A 24196-nucleotide genomic window follows, 5' to 3' on the forward strand; every position below is an offset into this window, starting at 1 on the left:
TATTTTTCTTATGAGACATTTTGCTCCCCATGGAAGTGGTTATCAATAGCATCCTCACCTCTGTAAGCCTCAACTTCCTCCTTATGCTGTGGAGATGCTTGGACCTACTGCACTGAGATACTTGAGCTATAAATATTTTATGTCTATTAACTGGCACTTAGTAGGTGTTCACTTAATGTCATCCCCCTTCTAGTTAATCTAGAAATCATTTGCAAGCTGAATCCAGACAGCGTATGAGTTTGACTCACAGTTTTGTTTGTTTTTTAATTAAATTATTTGCTAAATTGCAGATTAAGGGAGGTCGCATAAAATCCAGATAGCCAAAATTACTTAAAAATTTTTGAGTTCCCCTCACCCGCATCCCCGTCTCTCAGCACCTGCCTCTTCAGACGGAACACACACTCTTAGTTGGGCCCTGTCTCCACTATTCCCCTTGTCATGTGGGGCCACCCTCATTGACTGTGTCCTCTACATGGCCCTGCTAGGCATTTGACTCTGACGCTACTCTAATCTTTTATTTCCCATCCTGGCTTACTGCCTGAAATAATTCCTCAATAACTCAATACGTATGGTAAAACAGTCGTATTTAAGTACACAGAAGTCATAAAATGTCAAAAATTAAAGTCCCCTACTATAGGTAACATGTCACTTTCATCTAGTTACCAAAGTTACACTATCAAATATTTTTATCCTCAATATTAAAAATTAATCCAGGGATTACACAAGTTGTTGATTTGCAAATATCCTAAATTTTCTTTCTGGATATTCCTGCCTCTGTTTTCTATTAGTGAAAAATCACTTCTTAATCACTTCCTGCTTCAAACTACGTAACATCACAAGACAGTGTCTAAAATTATAATTGTTTCAATATCCTTAATGTTCAGCAACTTCAGTAATCTCCAAAATAGAATGTAATCAGGGAATTAACTTTTATACAGTTTGGTTATTCTTTGCTTGAAATATGAAACAGATCTCTTTCTGGGCATTTGGTTTTGATACATTTCAGAAAGTTTGTTAGTTTTTAGTTTCTTAGCTCCCCCACATCCCTGCAATTTTCTTATACAATTATCTACTTACAATAGGTTTCATGAAAAAAGGCATGTAACTGGCGTCTAATTTTATACTGCTGGCCTATTTGCTTTGTTTTAGCCAGAGTTTGGCAGACTTTGTAGAATAAAACGAAATCTCGCCCTAAAACTTCTAACACTTAAATAGTCAAAATACACTAGTTTTGTTGCTCTGCCAAAAATCTCTGTGCTCATGTTCTACTGAAATTGAGCTGTGGGAAAAAATATACACAACTTTTTCTCAAAAGGATTCAGAAGTCATTTAAAGTTAATTTCTCAGCAATGATTAGAGAAGACTCTCTCAGGAAGCATACCTCAAAAGCACATGGAGAATTTTCGTGACCCTCTCTGCAGGGTGTCACACAGCATTTTAAAAGTCATTGAATATAATTTGAACTTAGTTTTGAGCAAGATGTATATCTACAATCCAGAAAATTCTATTTGCCAAGTTAGTGATTAAAAATTTCAAAGGCCTTTTCCAACTGCCTTTCAAAATTCTTATTTTGTTCTTCTTTCTTATCTTTTACTTCTACCTTCCTCAACTTCCTCATCTTTTCTTTTCTCAACTTTTTCTCCATGAAATATACTGGTTTTCCCAGACCTTCTGGTTCCTTCTCATTGTATGACACTACAATACAACAACAAAAGAGTGAATCAGTTATTCACTAAAATGTGGGGGGGAATTGTTTTGCTGTATTACAGAATTCAACTTTACTTTAGGAAACTACTTCTAATTAATATACCTTTTAGTTATTCAAGAAATTGGATTTTGGGGGTGGTGGTGAAGTCGTCTTAAAAAAATGAAAATAAAGAAAGATCTAAATAAACAAACACATGGACAAAGACAACACATTAGTGGTTACCAGAGGGGAAGGGGGTTGGGGGATGGGCATAAGGGGTAAAGGGGCGCATACATATGGTGACTGACAAATAAGAACGTACAGCAAAAATTGCACAGTGGGGGCCAGCTGCGCAGCTGAGTGGTTAAGATTGTGTGCTCTGCTTCGGTGGCCCAGGGTTTCACAGGTTCGAATCCTGGTCACGGACCTAGCACCACTCATCAAGCCACGCTGAGGCAGCATCGCACATGCCACAACTGGAAGGACACACAACTGAAAATATACAACTATGTACCCCGGGGCTTTGGGGAGAAGAAGGAAAAATAAAAGCTTTAAAAAAAAAATGCACAATGTTATAAACTATTATGACCTCAATAAAATAAAAATAAATAAATAAATAAAATTTACTCTTTTCTCCCCCTCCTCAACAAAAAGATCTGAAACGCAGCTGGCCAGGGGCGTGAACTTAGTGCTAGCGGTCGCTAACAGGCTCTCTGGTTGGTCACGGGACTTGCCACTCCCTGTTGCTTACGCCAGCCCGGTTACTTCCTTTCTCCTGCTTTCCTCATTCAGGTGACCCGCCTCACGCCTAAAGCGTTTCAGTTTGTAGCCCCCGAGACAGGAAAAACCTGAAATGCTGAGGTCAGGAATGTCTCATCTCTGCAATTCAAGGGCTTCTGCGCAGTGGGGAGACTTCAGGTCCTACTCGATTCTGGTAACAATTCATGGCACCTAGTGAAACCTTCTCACGTTTACAACACGTGCAGCTGCAGATGGAGAGCCACTGGTCATCAGCCCAGAAAGGCAAGGCCCTCCCAGGATAACGGGCACCATTCTGCAGAGAGCTCGTAGTGAAAAACAGCATTGCACAAATCTAGAGTAGCCAGTAATGACAGGAGTGTAGCACTTATCAACAAAGCCATTGCTAAGCCACTACTTTACAGGAGAAACTCTCTGACCAGAGGCAATCAGGACTTTTAGTTTGTCTATTAATCAAAAAAACTTGCTTAGAGTATGAAACCTTTTAAAAAAAGACACATAGATAACTTATACATTTTACTTTAACTTAAATATACAAACACTAGTCTTTAAATGTAGGACCAATTTATACAGCTAACTCAAAATATATAAACACCAGTCTTTAAATGTAGAGCTGAGTTCTTTTAGTAGGAATCAAGGGGTCTCTGGGTTGTCTTTCCTGCAAAGGCCATGCTCATAAGAGATGCCTTCGATTTCCAGTTTGGGGGCAACAAAAGTGAACAAAACCTTGTGAAGCAAATGGAAGGTATTTTTCTGCAAAATTTTTGCAATCTTCTTTCCAATCTTTTGCAATTGTCATGTTCACATCAAATTCAAAAGCAGCTTTTTTCAGCAACTCATCTTATCAAATCTTTTCAAAGTAATAAATTTAGTTTTCAATAGTGTATTAGTTTCCTATGGCTGCTGTAACAAATGACCACAACCTTAGCTACATAAAACAACACTCATTGACTGTCTCACAGGTCTATAGGTCAAAAGTTTAGTGGGCTCTGCTTAGGGTCCCACAAAGCTGAACTTGAGGTGTTGGCAGAGTTTCATTCCTTACAGGAGGCTCTTGAGGGAGACTTGCTTCTAGAATCATTTGGGTTGTTGGCAGGATTTAGTTCCATGAGGTTGTAGGACTGAGGTCCCCTTTTCCTGGTGGGCTCTTGGCTGGGGGCCATTCTTACCTTCTAGAGGCTGCCCACATTCTCTGGCTCTTGGCATCGTTTCTCAGTCTTCAAAGCCACCAATACTGGGTGAGTCCTTCTCACACATGAGGCAGAAGGGGAGATCAGGAAGATCTCTCCTCATCTCTCCTGCCTTCCTTCTCTGCTTTTAAGGGCTCATGTGATTACTTTGAAGCTATCCAGAAATTCCAGGATAATCTCTCTATTTTAAGGTCAGCTGATTAATAACCTTAATTCTATCTGCAAAGTCCCTTTAAAGCAGTACCTAGATTACTGTTTGAATTACCAAGGGATGAGAACTGTGGGGGAAATCCTTAGAATTCTGCCTACTCCAAATAGAATGAATAGCTCTTTCACTTCCTACTATTACTATTATTTTGCCAAATTACAAAATATTTGATTAAATTAAGTATTTTTAAAATAACGAGTGGCAAAAAGCAATTTGAGGACAAACAACAACTGAACAAATCAATTTGTAGGGACAGAAGTATGTGATGGTACTAGAGAGTAGCCTACAGCTGTGAGCATGCACTATACAGTAGTCCCTCCCTCAGTTTCACTTCCCTCAGTGTCAGTTACCCACGGTCAACTGAGCTCTGGAAATATTAAATGGAAAATTCATTACGTCACAATGCGTACGTCACTCACTTCACTTCATCTCATCATGCAGACATTGTATCAATTCACATCATCATGAGAAGAAGGGTGAGTATAGTACGAAAAGATATTCTGAGAGAGACCACATTCACATAACTGCTACTACAGTATATAATTGTTCCAGTTACAAGTGTTCTATTTTATTGTTAATTATCATTGTTAATCTCTTACTGTGCCTAATTTACAAATTAAACTTTATGTAGGTACATAAGTATAGGAAAAAGCATAGTATATATGGGGTTTGGTACTATCCCTAGTTTTAGGCATCCACTGGGGATCTTGGAACATATCTCCTGCAGATGGGGGAGACAAGAGATGATGAGCACTGGTCAGTAAAATGTAAGCTGATTGAGAGAGTTCTGCTGTAACAGATGAGAGGAGAAAAGCATGAGATCATTTTGATAGATGCCGATTGGAAGCTCTGAGTGATTGGGGGTGTTCTGATGGCATTTTCTCAAGGGTAATTGAATGGGGTCCCAGCCTATTTTTGGCAACTCTCCCAGATTAAAGTTGGGAAATTGAAGTTTCTTCTTTGAGCTGACCGCTTTCTCTGGAGGGTAATCCTCTAGAGCTCAGTCTGGGGTGGAGCTGGTGGTAGGAATAAGCCCAGCCTCTAGTGTTAGGGGAGCCAAGCTTGGGAATGGGGCCAGAATGTAGACATTTAACTTTTTCTGTCATTGTTTTCAGCCTGTCTACTTCCTCCCTGTGTTCAGAATGACCTGATACTGCCAATTTCTTGAGTTCTGCTGGTTCATGTTGTGTTTCCTGCCTGAAATTACCTAGGTTTCAGCTCTCTCTTCTCTGCTAAATCTTACCTCTCAGCTTACCTACAGCTTTAAAATTTTTGTTTCCTCTTGTCTCTGTTTCTACAACATCTGAAGCACATGTCTCCTTACTTGGCACTTAGTACACTTTTCAAAATGTTTACACATGATTTGGACATTTTACCAATTTTATTGGGAATGTAACTTGAGACTTCCTTCCCATCAGATTGTTAAAAATATTGCACTGAATTTGGGGAATGTAAATATAAATTTTTTCCAAGTAAACACCAGCCAAAAAATCTTGTACTGTGATATATGCATATATTAAAAACTAAGAAGCATTTTATTGATAAAACATTGAATAGAAAGGTATTCTGTAGGATAAAGCTTCTTTGCGAGAAGAAAATTTGCTCTACCCAAAGGAAAGAAAGAAGAAAAAATAAAAGTAGAAATATGAAATGTCAAATAAGAAATAAATCCTAACACAATATTAATTAAAGTAAAGGTAAACGGTAACGTTACTGTATTAGTGCTCTCTAGAGAAACAGAACCGGTAGGATGTATATATATAGTAAGGAACTGGCTCATGTGATTACGGAGGCTGACAAGTCCCCAGATCTGCAGTCAGCAAGCTGGAGACCCAGGACAGCCCATGGGGTATTTCTAGTCCAAATACCAGCAGACTTGAGACTCCGGAGGAGTCGATGTTTCAGTTCAGACACAAAGGCAGGAAAAAACAATATCCCTGCTCAAGACAGTCAGGCAGGGGAAAATTCCCTCTCTCTTGCTGGAGGGTCAGGCTTTTTGTTCCATTTGGGCCTTCATCTTATTGGACGAGACCCAGTAACATTGGGGAGAGTAATCTGGTCTACTCGGTCTACTGAGCCAAATACTTTTCTCACGTAAGAGCACCCTCATAGACACGCCCAGAACAACGTCTGACCAAATATCTGGGCACCCTGTGGCCTAGTCAAGTTGACGCATAAAATTACCCATCACAATTACTAACTAAAAGAAAGAGATGTCCATGTCGGATTGAAAGAAAGATATTATATAGAAAAAACACACTTAAAGCGGAAAGACACATAAAATTTAGAAACAGAAGGATAAGAAAAGATATTCTAGACAAAAATAAGAAATTAAAAGAAAGTTGAGGTAGCAATCTTAATATTTGACAAAATAAAGTTCAGGTAAAAAAAGCATAAACGTTAGTAAGGCTAGTAATAAATGCCAGATGATGTAGCCATCATGCATGCATACACACTTGATAAAGCAGTCTCAAATATATAGTAAACAACAACTGACGGAAACAGAGAAGTCAACAATTACAGTTGGAGATTTTAACTGATAGATCAAGCAGATAAAAAATAATAGAGATGAAGGTATTTCTGAAAAATGTAATTAATAAGCTTGAGCTGACTGAGAAAAGTAAAAAGGAGAAGGAGATCCTCAGCACAATGTCATTTGTGTAAATTTTTTAAAAGTTCACAAAGAATATCATCACTAATCATCAGGGAAATGCAAATCAAAACTACACTAAGATATCACCTTTCACCTGTTAGAATGGCAAAAATATCCAAAACCAAGAGTGACAAATGTTGGAGAGGCTGTGGAGAAAAGGGAACCCTCATACACTGTTGGTGGGAATGCAAACTGGTGCAGCCACTATGGAAAACAGTATGGAGATTCCTCAAAAAGTTAAGAATAGAAATACCTTATGACCCAGCCATCCCACTACTGGGTATATATCCTAAGAACCTGAAATCAGCAATTTCAGAAGCTCCATGCACCCCTATCTTCATTGCAGCATTATTCACAATAGCCAAGTCATGGAACCAACCTAAGTGCCCAGCAACTGATGATTGGATAAAGATGTTGAGGTATATATATATACAATGGAATACTACTCAGCCATAAAAAAGGACAAAGTTGTCCCATTCACCACAACATGGATAGACCTTGAGAGTATTATGTTGAGTGAAATAAGCCAGACAGAGAAAGACGAACTCTGTGTGACTCCACTCATGGGTGGTAGTTAACACATGGACAAAGAGAACTGATCGGTGGTTGCCAGGGGAAAGGGGGGTCGGGGGAGGGCACTAGGGGTGAAGTGGTGTACCTACAACATGACTAATAATAATGTACAACTGTAATTTCACAAGGATGTTAACTTTTATAACATTAATAAAAAAAAGTTCACAAAGAATAATGATGCGTATTTTACTGGTATACATACAAGTAGAAGGATATGTGTCACTCATGGTAAAATGGTTGCCTAGTGGAAGGAGAGGGAGGGGGATAAGGAATGGGGAAAAATACATTTAAAAAATAAAGAGAGAGGCCTCGCATGAACCAATAATTATGGAAATATTAAATCAGATCTTATAAAACAATGACAACAAAATTCCCATACCTATAACTCTTGATGAATAAATAATAAGCATAGGATATATTGGAGTATATGAGGAAGCCATTTGGTTTAAAACTAATTCAGCCTGACCTTGTTTTTCCAAAAAGGCCTAATGTGGCCTATTGAACATGCATTGTACATCTGCCTTAAACATTTACAACGTCCCAAAGACAAGAATGATACTCTCAAAAATAGGGATGTAGCTTCCCCCATATCAGCACTGCCTTAAGGATAAGCATCCCTTCCTAGAGACTAAGGATTAATCACCAAGCTGCTGTGTTCATCTGGTGACCATTGACTTGCTGACCACCAGCCCGCTGAGTTCCTATCATATGTGATGTACGCTTTTTGTTCCAACACTGTATATAACCACTCTGTACAACCCACTTCTTTGGAGTGCTTCCCTCCTTCATGAAGGTACTCTCCCAGGTTTTATGGTCCTTAGGGTTGGCTCATAATAAACTCAACCCAATTTTGATTTATAGATTGATTATGGATTATTTACATTGACACCCTTCTTACCCCTCACAAAGGAAATACTCCTATTTATAAAGGTTAAGTCTCAAACAGTGTTGAAAATGAATTGAGCCCTCTGTTTCAGGACGGTGAACTGATGAGGGAAGCCATCAACTGACGAGAATTTGCACACATTTCTGGAGACAGAAAGCAGAAAATGAAGTGGTAACTGCTGAAACATGGTACAGGAAACTGCTTCTTGGAATGCGTAAGAGTGACCTGCAACCGAGAAGGGGGCGGACTTTCCTGTAGAAACTCAGAGAGGTTCAAAGACTTAAAAGTGGCAGCTGCAACAGAGGGCAAAAGTGAAGTGTGGCAAAAAACAGGAGTCTGCATATGGAGCAGTCACTTTTCCTGGCCCTGGTCAGGGGATATGAGGCCGCCCTGAGTGTACCCCCAAGATTAAACTAAATAGGAAGGTACTTCTCCAAGGAAATGGACTAATCTGCTTGGAGACAACTAGATAACAGTGCAGGACCTCTGCATTTTGGTGTTTTGGAGTCCCCCAAGCAAATTGGCTGATCCCTAACTGCTCAGCTAAAAACAAAGCCTGCCATTCAACAAGCCCATCCACACAGCCAACCTCCCAATGAATGAGCTTTTCTGTTGCCTCGTTTTTAAATATGAATGAGCAACCAAAGATCACTAGACATTGGAGAAAAGGCTGCAACAAGAAAAAGAAGGACAAAATTAAACAGAGAAATTGATCCAACAAGAGACAAGTAATTCAGAAAACAGCGGATAACTTTAAAAAAAATACCCTTTTGTCTATCCAGAAATAATTGAAAAATAAGAATTACACCTTTAAAACAAGAAAAGGATGCTGTAAAATTGGTAGCACTAGAGAACAAGAAAGAAATCTTGGAAATTTAAACTGGTTGCTAAATTTTAAAAATTCAATAGAAGGCTTAGAAGATAAAGTTGAAGAAATCTCTCAGAAAGTAGAAAAAATAAACAGAGAGGTGGAAAATATGAGAGTAATGAGGTCTAGATAGCATAAATTAGAATTACAGAAAAAGAGAATAGAAACAAAGGGGTGGAAATGAAATCATGGGGAAAAAATTGATTTTTAATGAATTCTTGTACCTGTAGACAATCTAAAGTTGCAACTGACTAATGAATGTAATTCTAACATGAATGTTGGTTAATATTTTTCTCTACATTAATGAGTTAGACGAAACTGAAATAATGGAGTATGTTTGAACTTCACTCGGTTGTCAATGATGTGAGCACCTTTGCTGAATTAGATAATAGTTTTCAAATATTGGAAGAATGTTTCCTCATTTTTCTGTGCTATTTACCATGTAATGGCTACAGATATGACGTGCTTTTAAATTTAATCTGCATTTTTAACATTTTCTCCACTACTTTCCCAAATCTAGAAATCAACAAAACTCAAGCCCAGACTTATAGCATTTGTCGATTTCTGTGGTGCAAATGAAATCAGCTACCATGGCCCATTTCAAACTACCAACATGACATCACTGAATGCAGAGCTGGGAAGAGATGTCCAGTAACATATATCTACACATGTTATATATTTCCACCATACAGATACAATGCACATAAATGACCTTAAGAGCATGGATAATAGTAAGGCATAGTAAAATAATTAGGAAGTTTTGAGTACTCTTTTCAGTATAATTTATTTAATCATAAATTTATATAATTTAATTTTTAATGATGGCTGTGTTTAACAACCGACTCACAAATTCCTAAAAATGAAAACAATTGGGTGTCAGAGCTCGTTTGCACGGACTCCAGCCACACCACTAGAACTCACCCATGCCACCAGTGCCGGGTGCAGCAGACTCTCACCGACACCCCAGAAGGCCCTCCTGCCCTTGCCAGGCACTGCCACCCTGAAAGATACCCGCTATTCTGACTTCACGGGGTGCACTTTTGGGGTGAAGAATGTTATTTGGGAAAGTTCGAAACGTGACTTGAATGTTTGTAATGTTTCTAAATGCCATAGCAACGAACAAAAACAACTGTAGCAATCAACGAATATTTAAAATTGTATTTTAGCTATGTTTTTATTTGCTTTTAATTATATTTCACAGAATACCTTGTTTCTTTTTCTATTTTGCAACTTTTTTAAAAGTTTGTTTCATTCATCTTCATTTTCCGACATGAACTCCTGGTCTGTATTCGAGATCTCTGCTTTTCATTTTGGTTAGACTATCGGTTAGACTCATAGCACAACGTTTGTGCAAGAAATGGATGCCCAGGCCCGAAGAGCCATTGAGACTTGATGAAGCGGGGAATACCTTGGCGTGGAGCTCTTCCTCAGAAGCTGGGAACATAAGGGCTACTGGACGTTGTTGTGTTCCCAGTCCTCACCCACATGGATGATATTTTACAAAGAGATGTCATTAGCAGACAACAGTGGCCATTTAAGCTGGTCATATTGTCATTTCTCCTCAGTTTTTCTAGGAGTGATAATGCACTATCAATTTCATTGACTTTGAACTCTTGATTTGCAAGTGAAATGGTTCGGGCTGTCTCAAGCTCATCTTTGAAAGTTCTTAACTCTGCAAGAAGGGCTTCAGTTGCTTGTGAAACCGTTCTCTGGACCCTGTGATAGCCGCCTATTTGCAGACCTGTGGCAAATAAGAACACTTGATATTTTGCTGCTAAGCTTTGCTTCCTTTCTTTCTAGCTCCTTTTGTAATCCTGTCATTTCCTCTCTGAAATCATTGCCAAATGCACTTGAAAGCATACTTTAAAATATTACTGATTAATGACCTCAAAGGAGAACACCACAGCCTCCCTTTCTCAACTACGGAATAATAAAGTACTTAGGTTTCTATAAAAAATATCATATACTAAAAATCAGGCTTATACTTAAGTGGGTATTATTTGTTTCCTCAAAGAACTGCATAAGTATAATGTCAAGGTAGAACAAGGATAGGGTAGTGGTGGAGAAGGGAGTGGTGTGGTGGGCATGGGCCTACCTAACCTTCCAGAGGAAACAATAGTTTATCTCAAAGCAGCTAAGTAAATTATAAGATGTAAGTCATTGCTCTATTTATCTTGTGAAAACGTAAAAATATCCAATTTTTCATATAGACAAAAAATAAAGAAAAACTAGGGACACATTGTGGACTGAATGTTTGTGCCCACCCAAAATTCGTGTGTGGCATCTCTACCTCTCACTGTGATGATATTAGGAGGTGGGGCCTTTGGGAGGTAATTAAGATTACTTGGGAGGTAATTAAAATGGGGTCCTGAGAGCGGAGACCTCATGAATGGGGTTAATGCCCCTTTAAGAGTCAGAGAGAGTGTGTTTCCCCTCTTAGCTCTCCGCCCTGTGAGGACACAAGGAGAAGTCAGCTGTTTAAGAACCAGGAAGTGTGTTTTCACCAGACACTCAATCTAACGGCACCTTGATCTTGAACTTCCAGCCTTCAGAACTGTGAGAAATACATTTCTGTTGTTTATAAGCCACTCAGTCTACGGTATTTTTGTTACCGCAGCTTGAACGGACTAAGACAGGACACTATTGAGCATCTCTCCTGAGATGATGGTGAGTCCTGGCCTTGTTCTGTGGTTGAAATGTTTTGCCTGTGTCCCCATGTGGACTTGTTTATTCCTGTCAACAACTGAACGCTTTTGCAAGTCTTGGTCCAAACATTTTGTTGTTCTTCTTCTTCTTTAGCAGTGTGATATTTCAATCGTGGTAGTTGTGTGTGCCTGTGGGAGTTTTGTTTGTTTTGGAACTATGGTTATTTTAGAACACTGTCAAAATAAGTCTGTCATTATCTTTAACAAAATGGGCTAATATTCCATTGTAAATTGAAGAATGATGCTGATGATGGTGACATGTAATGGAGGGCCTTCTCATCAGCAACAAAATTAATCAGAGTTCATCTATGAGCCAGAGAATGATTCAGCTTCCACTTGCGATCCTGCATATAGATTGAAGTTCATGAAATGATATGATAGGCGGATCAACACAAAGTTAGCTGAAGATTATGAAGCATGTCAGGTAAATTGCAAAGCTTTAAGAAAATTGTTTCAATGGTTGGAATGTGGTATTACAAAGAAAGCAATATTCTGTTACTTATACTTACTGGTCTCTCCCACTTAAAAAAATCAATCATGAAGAATTTCTGATGAAAATTAGTCTTGAAAATTTTTAGGAAGCATTGACAATTTTCAGAAAGCATGAAAGAGTTGAAATACACTTGAAAATACTGCGACTCAAGAGAGAATATTGATTTTTGTGGTAAAATCATTGATAAAAGATTATCTTCACTCATTCAAGACAAGTTGAAAAGAGTATAATATACCTGAAAATCGTAGGTGAAAATATTTTATTTTTCTTGGAAAATATCATTTATTCTTAGGAGTTTAATTCATCTGTATATAAAAGCAATTTTTTAGCATTCATGAGTTGATTTCTATAAATGTACAAATGTACAGTCACTGGAATGATAAAGAGAGGATAATTGCAGGATGCGATAAAAAGATCATTTTCCTTGCTTACTCAATACTATTTTACAAGAAGACTGATAGTGCAAATCAAAAACAACTATTGATTAATGCAAGATGACCACAGAAAACAAAGTCTATACTTAACCAGAGTTTCATTGATAATAAAGAGATGGCCAAGATGTGCTCTTCTTGGTTATAAAATTTTTGCAATAAACCAGAGTCGATAAGAATTAAATGCAAGATTTTGCCTATGATACTGCTGCCAACATGAATGGAAAGTTAACAGACAGTTGCAGTGAAGCGTAAGTAAGAAAAGCCAAGACTGTTCCTTCTCGTGCCATGTCATGCTCGTCCTCTAGATTAGTCATACGAGGTATGGAGGGAAATCAAAAAACATCAAAGTTCTCTCAATACTGTCAATTCTTTGTTTTCTACCACTCATGTATCTGTGAAAATATTGGCAATATAAAAACATTTATAAACGCAGTTGAAAGTGTAAAGCACTGGAAGCGATGTGATTCTTTTGAAACCTATAGATCTGGACATCATAGCTCATTATCAGCAGTGAAGAACTTCCAGAGACTTTTGGAAGAATCCAAAAGCATTTGCAATTGGCTCTTTAGTTACACCAGTAACTAGTGAATGGAACAGTTTGCTAGTATAAATTTCCAAACGTGACTTCCTGTTTGCTTAAACTGTCTTTATCACATGCTAAGTAAGTATGTGCTTGGGTAATATACAATTGTCACTGTAGTCATTTTAGAATTTCTAAAATAGCTTACCATTGACAAGAATTAAATAAAATATACTCTATCATTTTGAATACAAATATCTGCCTTTGCTTTTGTTAGGTCTAGCTTAAATTGGAAACGTTGAAGGAAAGAAAGTACAGTATGATCAAATGCTTGTGCTTTTTGGTCTACTTTCACTGCTGAATGCAATCAGACACTAAGTCCTGGTGCTTTGACGAGGCGGGGTTCTGCCAATGTAAACCGGGGGGCAACAAATCTCAAGGAGCACCTGACATTTCTACATCCCCAAATAGATCTCAGACAGTGTGGATGAATGAGAAGAATGCTGTTTCAGAAATACTAAAATCTCATCAAACGGATTCATCTCAAATGAAGAGACTTATTTTGAAGCGTCTTGAAAGACTGTTCATCCTATTGCCAAGCCAAGGAATCCCCATATGATTGGAGAGACCTTGGCAAAAGCACATGCCCTGAAATTCAACTATTTGGGGCCTTGAAGCTGAGATGGAATATTTCAGTTGATGTCACCCACTCCAAAATGTATAATGTCCCTTTCTCATATTTTGAAGCAAACCTTCGAATAATTGAAAGTGATAACATTTCTCTTTGGCATGGAAAAGAATGAAACTATAAACATTTCTCTGTGACTTTCTGGGTTTTGTCTTTTATTTGCATACTGACCAATGACATCAGAGAAAAAACCCTGTTTTCTGAGCTCATTTTTGAAAATATAGATACCACTAACTTCTTTAAAACTGTGGAAAGTCTTTGCCCAGCAAGCTTTGACGGAACGAGAACTCATCTCGGGTTCTAGGAGGCACCTCTGGAACCTCAGTAACCCATCTGCTCACACTGCCTTGTGGAAGGAAGCAGCTCTGTGTGTCAGCCGCGGGCATCGTGCCAGAGACCCTGCGAACAGCCTTGTCTAAGTGTGAATATCTTTATCTTCCTCCAAACTAGGGCCTTGAATCACCATCTTTTCAAGAGGCTTTGTCAGATAACAGGAGCAGAATATTATCAACCGCACGGAATAAGACAGGTCATGAAGTGCTTATTGAACTTGAAGCAGAACTTTGCGTGGGTCCTTAAGAGACAAAGAAAAGGAAAGCCAATTCTCCAAGCAATTCTACTGGGAGGAGCTCGCTCACAGTTTGGTTTATTAGGCACATAGTTCTGGTCATTCTGAATGAGGTAAATCTTTCAGTTCAAGGTCCTGGAGTCATCAACCTCAATCTTCTGAAAAACAAAACAAAAAAGTACAAGCTCTTTTGGCCAAGCATACACGCTTGGAAGAATAACTTAGAGAGACAAAACCTCAAACTTTCCATCACTGAAGGAAATGCTTCTACAGGCTGGAATTGAGAGTGACAAAGAAGAAGCTTTCTTGATTTCTTTGCAGTCAGAAAACTGTAGCAACCTGAAAGCCCTCAGAACACTTTTGAGCATTACTTCTGCTCAAATAATCTTCAAGTGGAAAGTGAATCTGTAATCCTTTCCTTGTTGACACAGATGGCAGTGATGAAGCAGACCTTGCCAAATATGACTTCATGGACTTGAGGACAAAGGAAATGAAGTAACAAGAATTCAACTTGAAGAGTTGTAGAGAATCCTACAGCTAGAAGACTTGTAGGTGTCCTTGATCCAAGCCCATTCTTAGCTGGCCACTGATTCTATTTGTTACCACAGACTTTACTGGGTCAGGGTTTTGACAAGAGATTTTCACATTTTGAGGTATATGGGGTAACTATTCAGGTTCAAAACTGATTTGGCTTGAGCTAAAGAAGCCTTACTTATGGCCTGTCAAACATACATTAGCCATCTACTTTAACCATTGAAGTAAAGAACGTGCTCTCTTAAGATAAGAATGCATACTTCCCCTTCTACCCCTTTTGGTAACCCCCATATTAGTCCCCTTCCCAACATCAGGATCATGTTGACCTGCTAATTTGCCACTGAATACCTCTTTGAAATTTTGATGAATATGTATCCTGGGCATGTGTTTTTTTTGCTGGGAAAGATTTGCCCTCAGCTAACATCTGTTGCCAATCTTCCTCATTTTTTCTTTTCCCTCCCCAAAGCCCCAGTACATAGTTGTATATTCTACTTGTAGGTCCTATTCGTTCTTCTATGTGAGCCCTCACCACAGCATGGCTCCTGACAGACAAGTGGTGTGGTTCCATGCCTGGGAACTGAATGCAGGCCACCAAAGTGGATTGTGCCAAACTTTAACCACTAGGCCTTCAGGGCTGGCTCCTGGGCATGTTTAACGTATGTTCTTTGTTCTAAAGAGATATAAGACTGTACCAAAAACCAGGCTTCTCTGGAATACTTCTTTCCTTTCTGGAAAAAGCCTTCCCAAGTTATAATCCCCACTCTGGCTCAAGTAAAAATCACGTATATCTCTTACCTATGGAATGGTTGTTCATTATTTTGCTTTGACATTTCCAACCCTTATTTCTATCAAAGGAAAAGTTAAAATCAATTGTATGATGATGTTTGTCTTATCTTTTCAAAAACCACATAACTTCATATTAAACCAAAGGAGCCTCCCTGGAGGCAGTTACAGGAAAGTAGCTGTGGTAGGCAGAATTCAAAGATGGTCCCCAAGTATCCCAACCCTGGGATACACAGCTTGTATAATCTCCTCCCCTTGTGCAGGCAGAACCTATGAATATGATAGGTTATCACTCTTGTGATTAGGTTTCTAATCAGTTGTCTTTGAGTTAATCCAAAGGGACATGGTCCAGCTGACCAGGATCTAATGAGGTGAGTCCTTAAAACGGGCTGAGTCCCTTAGGAAGTCAGAGACATATGCTACTATTGGCCTGGAAGCAAGCAAACCTCCATGCCAGGAACCGCCAATGGAGGCCACATGGCAAGGAACTTAGGGCAGTATCCAGGACTGAGAGTAGTCCCCAGCCAACAGCTAGCAAGAAAATGGGGATCTCAGACCTGTAATCAAAATTCTGCCAACAATCTGCATGGGCCTTGAAGGGTACCCCAAGCCTTAGGTGACAACTGAGCGCCCTCAGCTTCACTGTGCTCAGACTTGTGACCACAGAAACCTTGAAATAATAAATGAGTGCTGGTTTCTTTTTTTTTTCCCCCCAAAAAAAACCAATGAACAAAATGGACAAACAAAATAAAGCAAAGGAGCAGCATCTTTTTTATTAAAATTACTTTAGAAAAGAATTAACATATTTTTTGTTCTATGTGAACAACTTTTACTTCTTGTAATTTTCTTCAAGGAGTGGTCATTAGTTTTTGCTTGAAAAACCAAATTTGCAAAGTATAACTTTTTTTGTAATTCTCCAAGAGAAGGAAAAACATTTCCAAGGCAATAAAATTAGTTATATGCAAAACTTTATGTATGTGTTTATGTGTGTCTTTCTGGGAGTAAAGTCCACAGCTCTCAGTAGATTCTCAGAGTGATCCATGATTCAAAAACTGTTTCAAACCATGGACATAACTAGAAATCACATCCCAGTTCTCAAAATCTAGGTAAGAATGGAGATTGATTTTTTGGAATTCTTTAAGTGGAAACACTTAAGCACCCATACATATTTACTTTCCTCAACTTCAAACCTCACTCCATTTCCTCTCCTAGCAACTGGATTTTAACATATTTGGTTTTAGTTTTTATCAGTGGTTGGGGGACTTAAGCCAATTTTGCTTAGATGATCTTAGATTTTGTTCATCTTTTCTATTTAAAGGGATGAGTAGCATTAAGGATAACTTTTAAACGAAAGGAAAGGACCTATAAGATGTCCAGCTCTTTTTACTTTCTGATGTATTTTTAATGAGGTGTGATGGACAGAGATAGAGACAAAAAAGAATTTGTAAGCCTTATTTATTATATGGACAATGACCAAACACTTCCCACTTAGATATAATTGAAGCAAATTCAATGAAAAATTACTTCTTTGATTTATCTACTGTTCACCGAAAAAAACTTAATTATGCAAAACAGTCTTTCATACACAAAGGCACCACTACTCACATAACATGAACAGTGCATGTTCTTTGAAGTATTATATTAATAGTAGGAGAGACCATTCAGCGCTGATCTATCAATAGCTATCCGTCCGTGATCTGCACAGGCAGGCTTTGTCTATGGCTTGGAACAGGAAATCAACTGGCCCACGTGAAGATTTCTTCCATGACCATAGCGTCATTAGCACAGCCCTGTCCAACTGGGAGAACAAATTCAAACTATATTTGTGACAATGATAAGATTTTTTTTCTTCATTCTCCAATTGCCTTAACTATCTATCCCCAGCAGCCCATCCAAGACACCACTTTTTACTTTCCCTTTCACAAACGTATCGCTTCCAACAATGTAAATTTTTTTAAAGACTTCAGTTTTTTTTAGAGCAGTTTATGGTTCAAACAAAATTGAGAGGAAGGTACAGAGATTTCCCATATGCCCTCTTCCCACACACATGCATAGCCTAGCCTATTATTAACATCACTCAGTAGAGTGGTACATTTGTTACCAAGGATCTACACTGACACAGCATAATCACCCAAAGTCCATAGTTTACCTGAGGGTTCTCTCTTGGTGCTGTATGGTCTACGGGTTTAGACAAATGTATAATGACAGATATCCATCACTATAATATCTTACAGAGTATTTTCATTGCCCTAAAAATCCTCTGTGCTCTGTCTATTCATCCTTCTCATCAAGTTCCTGGCAACCATTGATCTTTATATTGTCTCCATAGTTTTGCCTTTTCCAGAATGTCATATAGTTAGAATCGTACAGTATGTAGCCTTTTCAGATTGGCTTCTTTCCCTTAGTAATATGCATTTAAGTTTCTTCCATGTCCTTCCCTGCTAGCTTCAAAGAGACTGGAGCTTCCTACAGTTTTGATCTGGCTCTCTGGCAAACGGGATGTGATTTGTTTTTAACATTTATATTTCCCCTGCCAAGGGCATGCTATTTGCTTGGACTTATGATCTTTTAGTCATGATATTTATACTGTGTTATTCCATGGACTCCATGACAGAATCAATCATTCTTGGAACCTGAACACTAAGCCTGCTGATGAGTGAGGTCACACTCATTTGGAGCTGCTGGAGAAGAAGAAGGCTATTTCCTTATGGACCTTACTGTTAAAGACAGATGTAATCATCAAATGGAAAAATCCTCAAATACTTAGAAATTCCAGCATGTGAAGGTAAATCAGGAGTTGGGATGGTCACCCACAGTTAGCCTTAGAAATTTTTATCATTGTTAGTCCCAGTGACATACATTGTTATTTGCTCCCAATATTCATTTTCCCTTTCTTTCTTAGCATTAGAGCAAATGGGTATGTGGGGAAAGGGGAGTCATGATTTCCAGGAAGTCTCACTCTAGGGAAAACGTGTGTCCTACTTCTCTCTGAACCACAATGTGAAAGCCATATGTTGAGAATGAAAAAGCAAGATAAAATGAGCGTGGGTCCCCACTCAGTGCAAAGCCACGATACCAGTTCTAGACTGCCCTTCTAGACTTTTATGTAAGAGAGAAATCAATTACTACCTTGTTTAAGCCATTGTCACTGTGAGTTTTCTGTAACTTGGAACTAAGTCTAATCCAGATAAAGTCCCCACCTTTAGAATGGATATTCTGGACCAGGCCGAAAGTGATCTTTTCTCTCTCTTTCTAATGCAGAGTCTGACTGCACAAGCGATTGGAATGAGGAGATTAGACCCAAGGCCTTCAATGCAATTGGTGACCTTTTACTAGCTGAGGTCTATGTAAAACTCTGTCTTTGAAGGTGAAATTTCTTCTCTTACCACTTACCAATGAATCATCGATAACCAAAAATGAGTTCAACCTGCAGAGTGTCCTGGTAAACATGGTAGATAGTCTCCAAATATTTACATTGACAAAGATTGAGGAAACACATGTGATCAAGACACCATCATATCTGAAACATTATAAATTTCTCATCACCTAAAAAAAAAGTAGGAATTATGCATCCCAGTGGGAGGCTATGAGTCTGGCCATCAGAGACAGTGATGAGGGTAGATTATGGGGACAGTTAGCAAAGACATAAACTTGGTGACTGAGGTCACGGAGGCAAAGCTCTTGCTTGAGATGTTAGTGATTCCCACTGCTTTACAAAACAAGGTCAACTGCTCAGATCTTTCTCTGGCTGGAACCTGATAATTATGCCTCATTTTAAATAGTTGATCAAAAACTTCAAGCTGAAGCCAGCCATGATGGCCTAATGGTTAAATTTAGGCGAGCTCCACTTCAGTGGCCCAGGTTCAGTTCCTGGGCATGGAACCATACCACTCATCCATCAGTAGCCATGCTGTGGTGGTGGCTCACATAGAAGAACTAGAAGGACTCACAACTAAAATATACAACCATGCACTGGGGCTTTGGAGAGGAAAAAAAGAGAGAGAGAGATTGGCAACAGATGTTAGCTCAGGGCGAATCTTTCCCAGCAAAAAAACCCCTTCAAGCTGAATAAATGTTTGGAGGAGATTCCAGGCCCCCAAATTACTTGGAGGACCACCTAGAGCAGTCAGCTCAGATGATCTCAACCTGGCCACTTTCGTGACTCCCAAGAATATGTTGCTCTCTGGTTTGACCCAGAGTGTGGGTTTTGTGCATTTTTCAAAGTGACCAACTAGGGACTTCTGCTGCTGGGAAGATGAAATAGACATACTTTTCCCTGTTCTACCCACTAAGTACAATGAAAAACCCTGAACATTATATATAAAACAAACATTAAGAAGACTCTGAGAAGTGGAGAGAAGACAGGAGACCAGCTAGGGACATCAAGACCCGACGAACAGCACAGTTTGAGTTCCCTAAGTTTTCTGTTTGCCTCGTGTATCTCAGACTTGGAGTTAAAGAAGCCAGCAACCTAGAAATGCCAACAAGCTAAGAAAAAAAAGTCTAACAAAAGCCTGCTCTCTCCGGTCAAAGGACCAGAAAAGGGATATCCTGGCAAGAACAGAAGACTTTTAGTTGAAAACTGCTCTACTGTGGCCAAACACCATAGAAAAAAACAATGTTAGCACAGGTTGAGCGGGGAGCCTAGATGTCCACCCTTATGAGGCTGTAATATAAATTGTGAATGTAAAATGTAAAACTACTGCCATGGTGGTGTGAGCGAGGGCAGAATAAGGGGCCTAGAATTTTATCCGCAATAGGAGGTAACGAGACCCCCCTTCATGGAATCAGTGGAGACCACTGGGGACCCTGGACTCATACCCCCCTACCCACAGTAATGTACCCCTTTCCTTCCCACTGGAAGCCTAGTGGAGAGTCAGGAGTTTCACCACTGCCCAGCTATGACAAGGCCACTCCCCATCATGTGGTGTCATTCGAGGCCACGTGGGGAGCAGTAACGAGGCACCCCTACCTCTCCCAGCCAGAGAGGTGCGAGTACAGGCCTAGTGGAAACCTGGAACTCCCACCCACTCCCAGCAGTAATGAGGAGCACCTCCCCATCAGGTATCAACAGACCTGAGTAGGAAATATGAATTTCTACCACCACTTGGCAGTAACGAGGTAGCACTCTCCCTTCCCCTGCCAGAACAATTTCAGGGAAAGCCAGTTAAAACAGAAGGTTTAAAAGAACCCAAAGTCTCATAACATACCAAAATTCCAGGTTTAAATAAAAAATCAGTTGTCATACCCAAACCCATAAAGATTACAAACTAAATGGAAAAAGACAATCAATAGACGCCAACATCAAGATGATAGATGTTAGAATCATCTGACAAAGATTTAAAACAACCATGATAAAAGTGCTTCAATGACCAATTAAGAAGAGGCTTGAAATAAAACAAAACAAAATAAACTCAGCAAAGAAATGGAAAGTCTCAGCAAAGCAATAGAAGATATAAAGAAGACTCAAACGGAAACTTTAGAATTGAGAAAAAACTATAACAGAAATTAAAAACTGAGTGGATGGGCTCAACAGCAGAATGGAGGAGAGAGGGGAACAAATCAGTAAGCTTGAAGATAGAACGATAGAAATTACCCAATCTGAACAAAAGAGAGAAAATAGACTGGAAAATAATGAACAGAGCCTCGGTGACCTATGGGACTATAACAGATGACCTAACATTTGTGTCATTGAATTCCTGGAGGGAGAGGAGAAGGAGGACACACTCACTGAAAAAGAATTGGATTTTTTTGAAAAATAAAAACAACCTCACCACACCCAGTATGAAATAGATCATTTGAATAGCCTTATAACTATTAAGGAAATTTAATTTTTAATTAAAAGATCCCAAAAAGAAATCTCCAGACCCAGATACAGTTTCACTGGAAAAGTCTACCGAACACTTCAGGAAAAACTAACATCAATTTTACATAATCTCTTTCAGAAAATAGAACTCTTCCCAATTCATTTTATGAAGCTAGTGTTATGCTGATGCCTGTAGGGTATTTGACGGACTTGAGGGATGATTGAGGAAAAAGATACAACCACAAAGGAAGTAGCATGCAAGATTTATTGGGCTGTGCTTGGATAGGGTTGCATGTGAGGGGAAGTTCCTCACAGTATGAGACGGTCCAGAGGCTTACGGCAAGAGGGCCACCATTCAGAAGGGGAGGAGGGCAAGGGAACTCCCAAAGGAGAGGGGGATCAGAGAGGGAGTTTAAGTGTCTAGGTGATGTCACTCAGCAGCATGGTGTGGAGTCTCTGGGTCAGAGAACTCTGAGGCAGCTTGGGGTCTTATACCACGAGGCTCTATCTTACCAATGGCAAACAAATGTGGTTGAGGTTTTGTGGGATATGCAAATCAGGCAGACCCTAAATGGCCAAACATTTGCCTTTTGGGACTATTTTTTGACTAATTGGATGTTGGATGTGTAAAAATTTGAGTTTGGTGCCAGTGGGCTTTTGAGCTAATGGGTCTCAGCCTGCAGTGAACCTAGGGGACAATACACAGAGGCTATCTTGGACTCATTTATATAACAGTACAAAACTAGACAAAGACAGTACAAAAAAAGGAGAACACTACAGTTTAATATTCTTGCTTTTTCTCTTTATTTTTGGTGAGGAAGATTGGGCCTGAGATAACACCTGTTGCCAATCTTCCTCTTTTTGCTTGAGGAAGAGTGGCCCTGAGCTAACATCTATGCCCATCTTCCTCTAATTAATATTCTTAATGAATATAGACACAAAAGTCCTTAATGAAATATTAGCAAAGAGAATCTAGATATATATAAAAAGAATTATCCACAATGATCAAATGGGGTTATACCAGGAATGCAGGGCTGGTTCAATATTAAAAAACCAATCAATGTAATCCACCATATTAATGGCTAAAGAAGAAAAGTCACAGGATCATATCAATTCATGCAAAAAAAGCATTTGACAAAGTTAAACACCTGTTCATGGTAAAAGCTCTCAGAAAAAAAAAAAACACCTACAGCTAACATTGTACTTAATGGTGAAAGACTGAATGCTTTCCCCCTGAGATGGGGAACAAGGCAAGGAAGTCTGCTTTCACCACTCTTATTCAACATAATGCTAGAAGTTCTACCCAGTGTGATAAGGTAAGCAAAGGAGATAAAAGGCATACAGATTGAAAAGGAAGAACTAAAATTGTCCCCATTTGTAGATAACATGATCATCTATAAAGAAAATCCTGAGGTATTTATCCTCATCCCCTCCAAAAACTCTCCTAGAAATAATAAGTGAGTTCATCAAGGTTGCTATATGCAACATAAATATATACAAATCTATGGTATTTCTGTATACCAGCAACGCACTTGCAAACACCAAAATCTAAAATATAATATCATTTAAAAAAATGGTTCTCTTAGGTATAAATCTAACAAAACAAATACAGGACTGGAATGCTGGAAACTACAAAATGCTAATGAAACAGATCAAAGAAGATCTGATAAATGGAGACATACTGTGTTCATGGATTGGAAGATTCAAGTTATTAAAGATGTCAATTCTCAGCAAATTGATATACAGGCTTAAAGCATTTCGTATCAAAACCCCAGAAAGATTTTGTAGCTATTACTAGATTATTCTAAAGTTTATATGGAAAAACAGAGGAACTGAAATAGCTCAAGCAATTTTGATAAAGAGGAAGAAGTGGGAAAAATCAGTCTACCCAACTTTAAGACTTACTATATAACGACAGCAATCAAAACCGTGTGGCATTGCAGAGGAGACTAAGACCAACGGAACAGACTAGAGAACCAACAAGTCGAACCACACGAATACGCCCGGCTGATTTTGACAAAGATGGAAAAGAAATTCAATGGGAGAAAGAAATTTTTCACAAGTGGTGCTGGAGTGATTGGGCATTATAGGCAAAAAAATAGTCCTCGACCTAAGTATCTCACCTTACGCAAAAAATTACTCAAAATGAATCAAAGACTTGAATGTAAAATGTAAAACTATAAAACTTTTAAAATAAAATAAAACAAAAAATTTTAGAATAAAAATCTTCAGAATCTAAAACTAGGTAAGAGTACTTAGTCTTGACAACAAAACTGAGATCCATAAAAGAAAAAATTAATAAATTTGACTTCATAAAAATGAAACATTTTGCTTTTTGAAAGAGCCTGTGAAGAGGATTAGAAGACAAGGTACAGACTGGGAGAAAATATTTGCAAACCACAGATTTGACAAAGGGCTAGTATCCAGAATATATAAGGAACTCTCAAAACTCAATAATAAGGAAAACCAAACAATCCAATTAGAAAATAGGCTCAAGATATGAAGAGACATTTCACTAAATAGCAAATCGTTACCTGAAAAGATTTCAACACCATTGTCCATTAGAGATATGCAAATTAAAACCACAATGAGACATCACTGATACCTATCGAAATGTCTAGCAGAAATAGTGACCATACCAAATGCGGAGAAACAGGGTCACTCATATATTGCTGGTGGGAATGCAAAATGGCACAGACACTCTAGAAAAGAGTTTAGTAGTTTATTGAAAACCAATCATGCAACTACCATATGACTGAGCAATTGCACTCCTGGGCATTTACCCCAGAGAAATGAAAATTGATGTTCATGCAAAAACCTGTACACATATATTTATAGCAG

At 38.7% G+C, this 24196-nt stretch overlaps 1 long non-coding RNA gene across 1 annotated transcript; it reads left to right on the top strand.

Annotated features, from left to right (window-relative positions):
• The first annotated feature begins 11300 nt into the window (after window positions 1-11300).
• LOC103565041 (uncharacterized) lies at window positions 11301-21160 on the top strand. The gene is made up of 3 exons (XR_548196.2): window positions 11301-11491; window positions 18164-18334; window positions 18811-21160. It is a non-coding gene; the product is annotated as an uncharacterized lncRNA (long non-coding RNA).
• The last annotated feature ends 3036 nt before the right edge of the window (window positions 21161-24196 follow it).

Source organism: Equus przewalskii, chromosome 8 (genome assembly GCF_037783145.1).
Source record: "Equus przewalskii isolate Varuska chromosome 8, EquPr2, whole genome shotgun sequence".
NCBI lineage: Eukaryota > Metazoa > Chordata > Mammalia > Perissodactyla > Equidae > Equus > Equus przewalskii.